The following is a 7,854-nucleotide window of genomic DNA, read 5'->3' as shown; positions in this document are numbered from 1 at the left end:
CCGTTCTATGAACGGGATTTCCTGATCGGAGATCGCCGAAGGCGATCGAAGCGAGCGGGGGGATGCCGCTCAGCAGCAGCTATCATGTAGCGAGCCCTCGGCTCGCTACATGATTAAAAAAAAATTTTTTTTTTAAAAAACTGCTGCGCTCCCTCCTGGCGGTATTTTTCATACCGCCAAGGAGGTTAAGCTCTCCGACTAAAGGGGCCCATACACTCAGCCGATTTTCTGGCCGACCGATCGATCCCGATCGATTGATCGTTTGCAAATCGGTTGGCCAATCGACCGATCGATGGCCGATTTCGATGGAAAATTTAGGTCGATCTGATGAGATTGCTTATCAGTTTGCATTGGCCTAAATGGAAATCTGATGGCAAAAAAATGCCATCAGATAGAATTCCAATAGATTTCAAACTGAAATCTATTGGAATTCTATCCTGGTAAAAAATGTTCTAAAAACGCATCAGATAGATCATCAGATGCATTTCTTATCTATCTGCTGCCAATCTGACGAGTGTATGGGCACCTTAACTTAGTCGTGGAGAGGGCTGTTATCTGACTTTTATTATCTCAACTGTAATTGAACTGTTTACTTTTCCTCTGCTAGAGGAGAGTTCATTACTTCACAGACTGCTCTGAAAGACTCATTTTGAATGCTGAGTGTTGTGTAATCTGCACATATTATAGAATAATGCAATTTTTATTATTATTATTATTATTTAGTATTTATATAGCGCCGACATATTACGCAGCGCTGTACAGTGTATATATATATATCTTGTTACTAACTGTCCCTCAAAGGAGCTCACAATCTAATCCCTACCATTGCCATATGTCTATATTATGTAGTGTAAGTACTGTAGTGTAAGTCTAGGGCCAATTTTTAGAGGGAGCCAATTAACTTATCTGTATGTTTTTGGAATGTGGGAGGAAACCGGAGTGCCCGGAGGAAACCCACGCAGACACGGAGAGAACATACAAACTCTTTGCAGATAGTGCCCTGGCTGGGATTCGAACCGGGGACCCAGCGCTGCAAGGCGAGAGAGCGAACCACTACGCCACCGTGCTGCAATGTTAGAAATAACACTATATACCTGAAAATAAAAATATGAGAATATTTTCTTTGCTGCTAATCTTCTAGTAATTATTCATAGTACACAACCAATTCATTATATCATAAATTTTTTTTGCTTCAGTGTCTCTTTAAAATGCTGAAATCGATTCAATATCTGTGTGCAGTGTATGGGCAGATTAGATCAGAGAGGGATCTATCTGTGTGTCGATCTAGTGGCAATCGATCAGTATATGGCTGCCTTAAAGGACTTACGAGGCCAAATCTCGAAATTTTGATCATTACCTGTTTCATATTAGAATCCATAGATGAATTCTTCCGCTCCCTCTGTCCCATTCCGCCTCAAATGTACTGTATTTATTGCATTGCTCCCAGGCTGCGACCCGACCGCACAGCATGGGTCGTCTCCTCGTACTGCGCAGGCGCGGATCTTGGCGGCGGCCATCTTGATTGTGGCATAGGAGACGACCCGTGCTGTGGGGTCGGGTCACAGCCTGGGGGCAATGTAATAAATACATTTGAGGCGGAATGGGACAGAGGGAGCAGAGGAACTCATCTATGGATTCTAATATGAAACAGGTAATGATCAAAATTTTTGAGATTTGGCCTCGTAAGTCCTTTAAGGCCTTTTGGCCAGGGCTCTTCCCCTTTTGTCTCACAATGCTGTGTAATGGGTGTACATACCTCCCACCCCTGCGTAAAAATATGTAGTTAATTTGTTCACTGCTGTTATACCCTCTTGTCTTGTATCAACTGTTGTATTGTATACTTTGTATTGTTGCAACCTGTATGCTATTGTACAGCGCCATGGAAGATGCTGGCACTATATAAATGAATAATAATAATAATCACTCCCAGGGAGCTGTATGCAGCGTTTTTGCGCTTGCTAACACTGCACACCACAGTCTGAATTCTCCCAAAGGCAGCCACTGCACTAGCAATCCCCAGCAATCACAGCGCAAACACTGTGCAGTGTGAAACAACCCCAATGCTGGGAATACACGAGTCGACCCGGCGGCTCGATTAGCCGCCGGATCGACTCCCGCTCATCCCTGCGGGCAATTCCTTATCTTCCGCTCGATTTTTGCAATTGTCTGCCCACAGGTATCGAGCAGGGAATCGATCCGCGCGGTGATCGGACATGTCGGAAATGATCAATTGAGCCATCAGCAGATCGATTGATAAGAAGAAAACGCACCGTGTATCCCCAGCATAAGAGCAAGAGACATTTTTATAATTCCCATTAACATAAGCATCATATGGATTTACTGGATAGATATAAAGTTTATAGTCACATGTTGTATTGGGTGGTCAGTTTCAGGGGGTGCTGAGTTGGAATGGATTGTGCACTATTACAGAGGAGGCTAAGCAGTTGTGGGTAGTAGATGCTAGCTCCTACTAACCTCCTCTCTCCCCATAGCATCTCATACTATACACCCTGCACCCCTTCCCCACATCACCCACTCTTGTTATGTAGTCTGTGTCCGGAACCCTAGTACCCTCTATACCTCCGATGACACACTGTCCTTGCTACCCACCTTTTCATCTCAGCTAATTGTCCTCTCTGCTCCCTCTCTCCCCAGACATGATGTGTTTGCAGAAACAAACCTGTGGCTAGCAGGAGAGGAGGAGAGCTGCCTGCAGCCATGTTGTCTGTGCTCAACAGTGACTGCAGAGCAGTGCAGACTGTAACTGGGCTGCCTGAAAACATGGGAGATACAGGCAGGGTCGGACTGGGACACTGGGGGCCCACCAAAGAAATTTCAACGTGGGGCCCACACATCCCATGATTGTAGTGAAAAAAGGGCGTGACCATGCATCGGAAGGTGGGCGTTGTCATGATGTATTATGGACAGGGCCAAATGCGCTTTGAGTCCTATGGGAGAATTGTATGAAATGTACATGATCTTAGCAGCATTGTAATTCAGAAACACTGCTGCCCAGTAAAACTTTGCATAGAGTCCCCTCCTTTAATATAAAGTAATGTCCTACTTTGCAGAGGTTGCGACCACAGAGGTTGCGACCGCATAGGGCCCTTGGGCCAAAGGGGCCCCGAAGGGCCCTCCCTCAACTACAGTATTACCTCTCTATTGGTCCTGTGCTCATAATAATCATTTCTATAGATACTTTGAACAGTGGTAATCATTAACAAGCTATTTCCCATCCCTTTCTTGCACCTCTGACACTGTAGTTGCCATTGGCAGGTTTTGGTGCATCGTATCAATTGTTATGTATAGAGTGCTTGGAGGACCCCATTGTAAAATTTGTATCTAGGCCTACAGCTCCTTAGCTACGCCACTGCTCTCAGCATGAGGGATTACAGCACTGAGAAGAGAATTTTTGTGCTGCAGGCAGCAATTGGAGCTCTGTCAGACAAGGAGGGGGGCCAACCAGAGACCTGGAGGCGGGGCCCACCGAGGGAAAAAACTGTACTACTGTGGCCCAGTCCGACCCTGGATACAGGCAGCACTGAGTGGCTGCAGGCAGCTCACTCCTCTCCTGTTTATAGACAGGCAGCATCTGCTGAGGACAAGAGATGCTCACCCCCTGGACACAGACAACAACACAGCAGGGCAAGCTGGACGGCAAGCGGGAAAAAGCTGCAGATTTGGCCTGTTGGGCATACACAGGCCGATGCACCCTTATCAATCGAGCCGCTGATGGCACGATTGATAATTTCCGACAGGTTCGATAACCCGCCAGATCGATACCCCGCTCGATCCCCCACGGGTGGACAATAGCGGAAGAATCGAGCAGAAGATAAGGAGTGCCCGCGGGAATGAGCGGGAATCGATCCGGCTGCCCGCGGGGACACGGCGGGAGTCGATCCGGCGGCTAATCGAGCCGCCGGGTCGACTCGTGTATGCCCAGCATTAGGGCCCGTTTTCACTAGATGCAAATTTAGGTAAATTTGCTGCACGCGAAGTCAGATAGCAATGCATTTCAATGGGCCTGTTTCCATTAGATGTGAAACATTCGCATCCAGGAAAAATCTGGACAGCAGTGCCACCATTGCCTGCAGGGAGTGGCAGTCGATCCCTAGGGTGATAGCCCAAGCTTATACAGACACGCCGTGCGGCGACAGCCAAGCAATGTGTACGGTTTGTAGTAAACCAATAAATTATAATTTTGCAGCTATAGACGTGTAAAGCCTAAAGATCTCAAAGATTTCAAGTGGCGGTGAGCCAGTAATCACTAGCCTCAGCTAAAGATGAAGGTAAATACTCCATTCTCCTCCACCTTGACCTTTCAGCAGCTGTTGACACAGTAGATCATCCCCTACTCCTCCAGTCCCTCTAGTCCATGGGCATTCACGACCTCGCCCTGACCTGGCTTTCATCCAACCTCTCCAACCGCTCCTTCACGACCTCCTTCAATGAGTCCTCATCCACCCCCAACCTCTCGGTGGGAGTCCCCCAAGGCTCGGTCCTTGGCCCCCTACTGTTCTCCCTATACACATCCTCCATTGGCAAGGTTATCTCCTCCATGGGTTTTAACTATCATCTGTATGCAAATGACACCCAGATCTACCTCCACACCCCTGACATATTCACCACCACCATGGACAAGGTCTCCTCCTGGATGTCCGCTAGGTTCCTGAAACTAAATCTAGACAAAACGGAATTTATGATCTTCCCACCCCAGCCATCCCTGAACCTCCCAGATGTGCATGTCACTGTTAACCACACTACCATTCACCCTACCTCTCAAGCCCACTGTCTGGGAGTCACCCTGGACTCCGCACTCTCCTTTACTCCCCACATCCAAAAGCTCACAAAGTCCTGCCACTTCCACCTTCCACCTTAACATCTGCAAGATCCGCCCTTTCCTGACCTCCAAACTCCATGCCCTCATAATTTCCCTCCTTGACTACTGCAATGCCCTTCTGTCTGGTCTCCCTATGACCCGAATAGCCCCGCTGCAGTCTATCATGAATGCGGCAGCCAGAATTATCCACTCCTCCCATCGCTCCACCACGGCAGCTCCCCTCCGTGAATCCCTCCACTGGCTTCCTATCCAGTCCAGAATCAGATTCAAGATACTGTGCCTGACCTACAAATCTGTCCACAAAACCTGTCCAACCTAAATTTCCGATCTTACTCAGAGGTACACACCTAGCCGCTCACTCCGCTCCTCCAATGAACTTCGCCTGACCGCTCCCCCCCCCCCACACACACACACACACACATCCCCAGGCCCATGCACTCCTCCAGGACTTCTCAAGAGCTGCTTCAACACTATGGAACGCCCTACCTCCACCCATTAGGGCAGCCACCTCCTTCGAAATCTTCAAGAAGGCCCTCAAAACTCACCTTTTCACTCTGGCCTACCACCCCTCACAAGTGCTCTAAACCCGCAGCTAAACTCTGGTCCCCTACCTTTCAAGTCCCTACCTCTCCCTCTAGATTGTAAGCCTTTGGGCATGGTCCTCCTCCTTTTGTGTCCTGCCTGATCATGCACCTCCATTACTGTGCACCCATGCTATGCATTTGCGTGAACTCAACTTGCCTAATCTCCATGCTCCATCCCGTGACTGACTAAGCATTACCTTGTACTCATACTGTGCTGTGTGATCTGGTTTTCTTGTATTCCTGTATTGTCATATTGCTGTATGTCACCCCTAAATATTGTCTGTAACCTAAACTAATGTCCAGCACTGCGTAATGCGTTGGCACTTTATAAATAAATAAAGATATGCTTGCCGAGCTCTCTGTTAATTAACATTTATTGCCCCTTGGAGAGGAGAGAGCAGGAGCTTTGTGCCTCAGTGCAAGTTTTACATTGGGCCCACCCAAGCACTACGTACATAACAATTGAAATGGTGGACTGAAACCGGCCAAGGACTGCCACAGTATTAAGGTGGCCATATATCTCTCGACTTGGCCAAGAGCATGCCCAATTGATGATGCGACCAATTTCAGGCTGGAATTGGTCACATTTATCGATCAGACATGCTGCAAGATGTCAGGCTGTCAAGGTCGATCAAGTGTGTGGTGGTAATGGCGAGCGATATCGAGTCGAGCTACGATCGCAGCGGAATCTCCCTATGTAAAATGTTCCTCCCGATGCAGTATACTTTACCTGTCCGTGTCCGTCACTGGGTCCAGGCACCATCCGCAATTCGCATACGCGCTCCCCACGCGGTTGCGGGCGTATACATGGGCGTCACACGTGTCCACATTACAGGATGCAGCATCACAAGGCCGATTCTCGGGAGATTTCATGCTGTATGGGCAGGCAACAGATCTCTCAGATCAGAGAGAGATCTGTCTCTTTGTCTATCTGCCCATACATCATCTGATGTATGGGCACCTTTAGAGGTGCAAACAGAGAATAGAGAACAGTTAGCTAATGATTACCACTATTCAAAGCATAGAAGTGATCATTGTTAGCACAGGACCAATAAAGGGCTAATACTGCTGTTGAGAGAGGTCCCTTCTGGCCTAAGGCCACTTGCTACGCAGAAGGTATTCCGCTTCTGTGAAATACAGTAGCGACTGCCAAAAAGGCCAACAAGGTTGATGAAGGAGTAAGGGGAAGATGGTGGACTCCTGAAAAAGCAGCAGACTCGGGCTCTGTTCCTACTTGAGCGTCTGTTCTCTGTTCAACAGACCGGATAGTGAACGGCTTTTATTTTATAAACGCAGCAATGGATTCACGGGATCCGTTGCAGTAAGCGGACCGCACTTGTGTGCAGTCCGTGATAATCTCGGGCAGGCGGATGCATTCCACTACACTGTCCTCTCCTGCTGGCCGCACGTTGTACAGCACAAGTGGGAACAGAGCCTGAGGCTGGTTTCACACTGTATATTGGCATTAGCGATGCTGTGTGTCGCGCACGCCGCTCCACAACACCAAAAACAGGCCTTCAGTGAACACCGCATTAGTACATGGTGTTCCCTGTCTTGCCACTAGCCAAGCAGGAAGTGACGCGCTTGCGGTCACTTCCTGCTTTGGGTATGCGGAAGCATATTGTAAAAATACGCTTCCGCGCATGTGCACCGCGACACCAATGTCGTCAAAGGACCCTGTGTCTTCATATAAAGTTATGAGTTCCGACCAAACGCAATGCAGACATCAAACCAACAAACGTTGATTCCGGTGATACCTTTAATGACTAACTGCACATGGTTTATTGCAAGCTTTCGAAACGTTAGGTTTCTTCTTCAGGCATTATACAGAACTGGATCAGAACCGTACAGGTATCACCGGAATCAACGTTTGTTGGTTTGATGTCTGCATGTCTGCTCCTCGACTAACACCGGACCACACTTCACTTGACCAAACGCAAGTCCCCCACGGTAATGAAGTATGAACTACCCCATAGTCTTTCATTAGACTGCGGTCCATGATCCCTCATCTTGGTAATAGCAACTGTTAAGTAAAACATGGCAGAGTGCAGAGGGTTATATTAGAACAGCGTTTCTCAACATTTTATTGGTATGTACCCCTTTTAAAAGCCTGTACTCACGAAGTACCCCCTAGCATAGTAATCATTATCACAAGTACCCCTTGACAAATATATATTTAATTGTAGTACATGATAATTGGTTCTAAATAATTTCCAAGCATTTACTATTGCTTTTAATTAGCTAAAATACTAATTTGGTGTTGTTTACATACAATTTATAATTTTCTAAAACTCTAAATTTGTTATTCTTGGTTAAGTATATCAAGCCCAAGTACCCCCTGAAACCATCATAAGTATTAGACTATCATTTAGTATTAGAATACTAAAAAAAGGAAATCATTTGCTCTTTATTATATATTGTGTACTGGTA

This window comes from Hyperolius riggenbachi, chromosome 9 (assembly GCF_040937935.1).
Source record: "Hyperolius riggenbachi isolate aHypRig1 chromosome 9, aHypRig1.pri, whole genome shotgun sequence".
In the NCBI taxonomy this organism is placed as follows: domain Eukaryota; kingdom Metazoa; phylum Chordata; class Amphibia; order Anura; family Hyperoliidae; genus Hyperolius; species Hyperolius riggenbachi.
The sequence above is the reverse complement of the archived record's forward strand: the minus strand, read 5'-3'. Positions refer to the sequence as shown.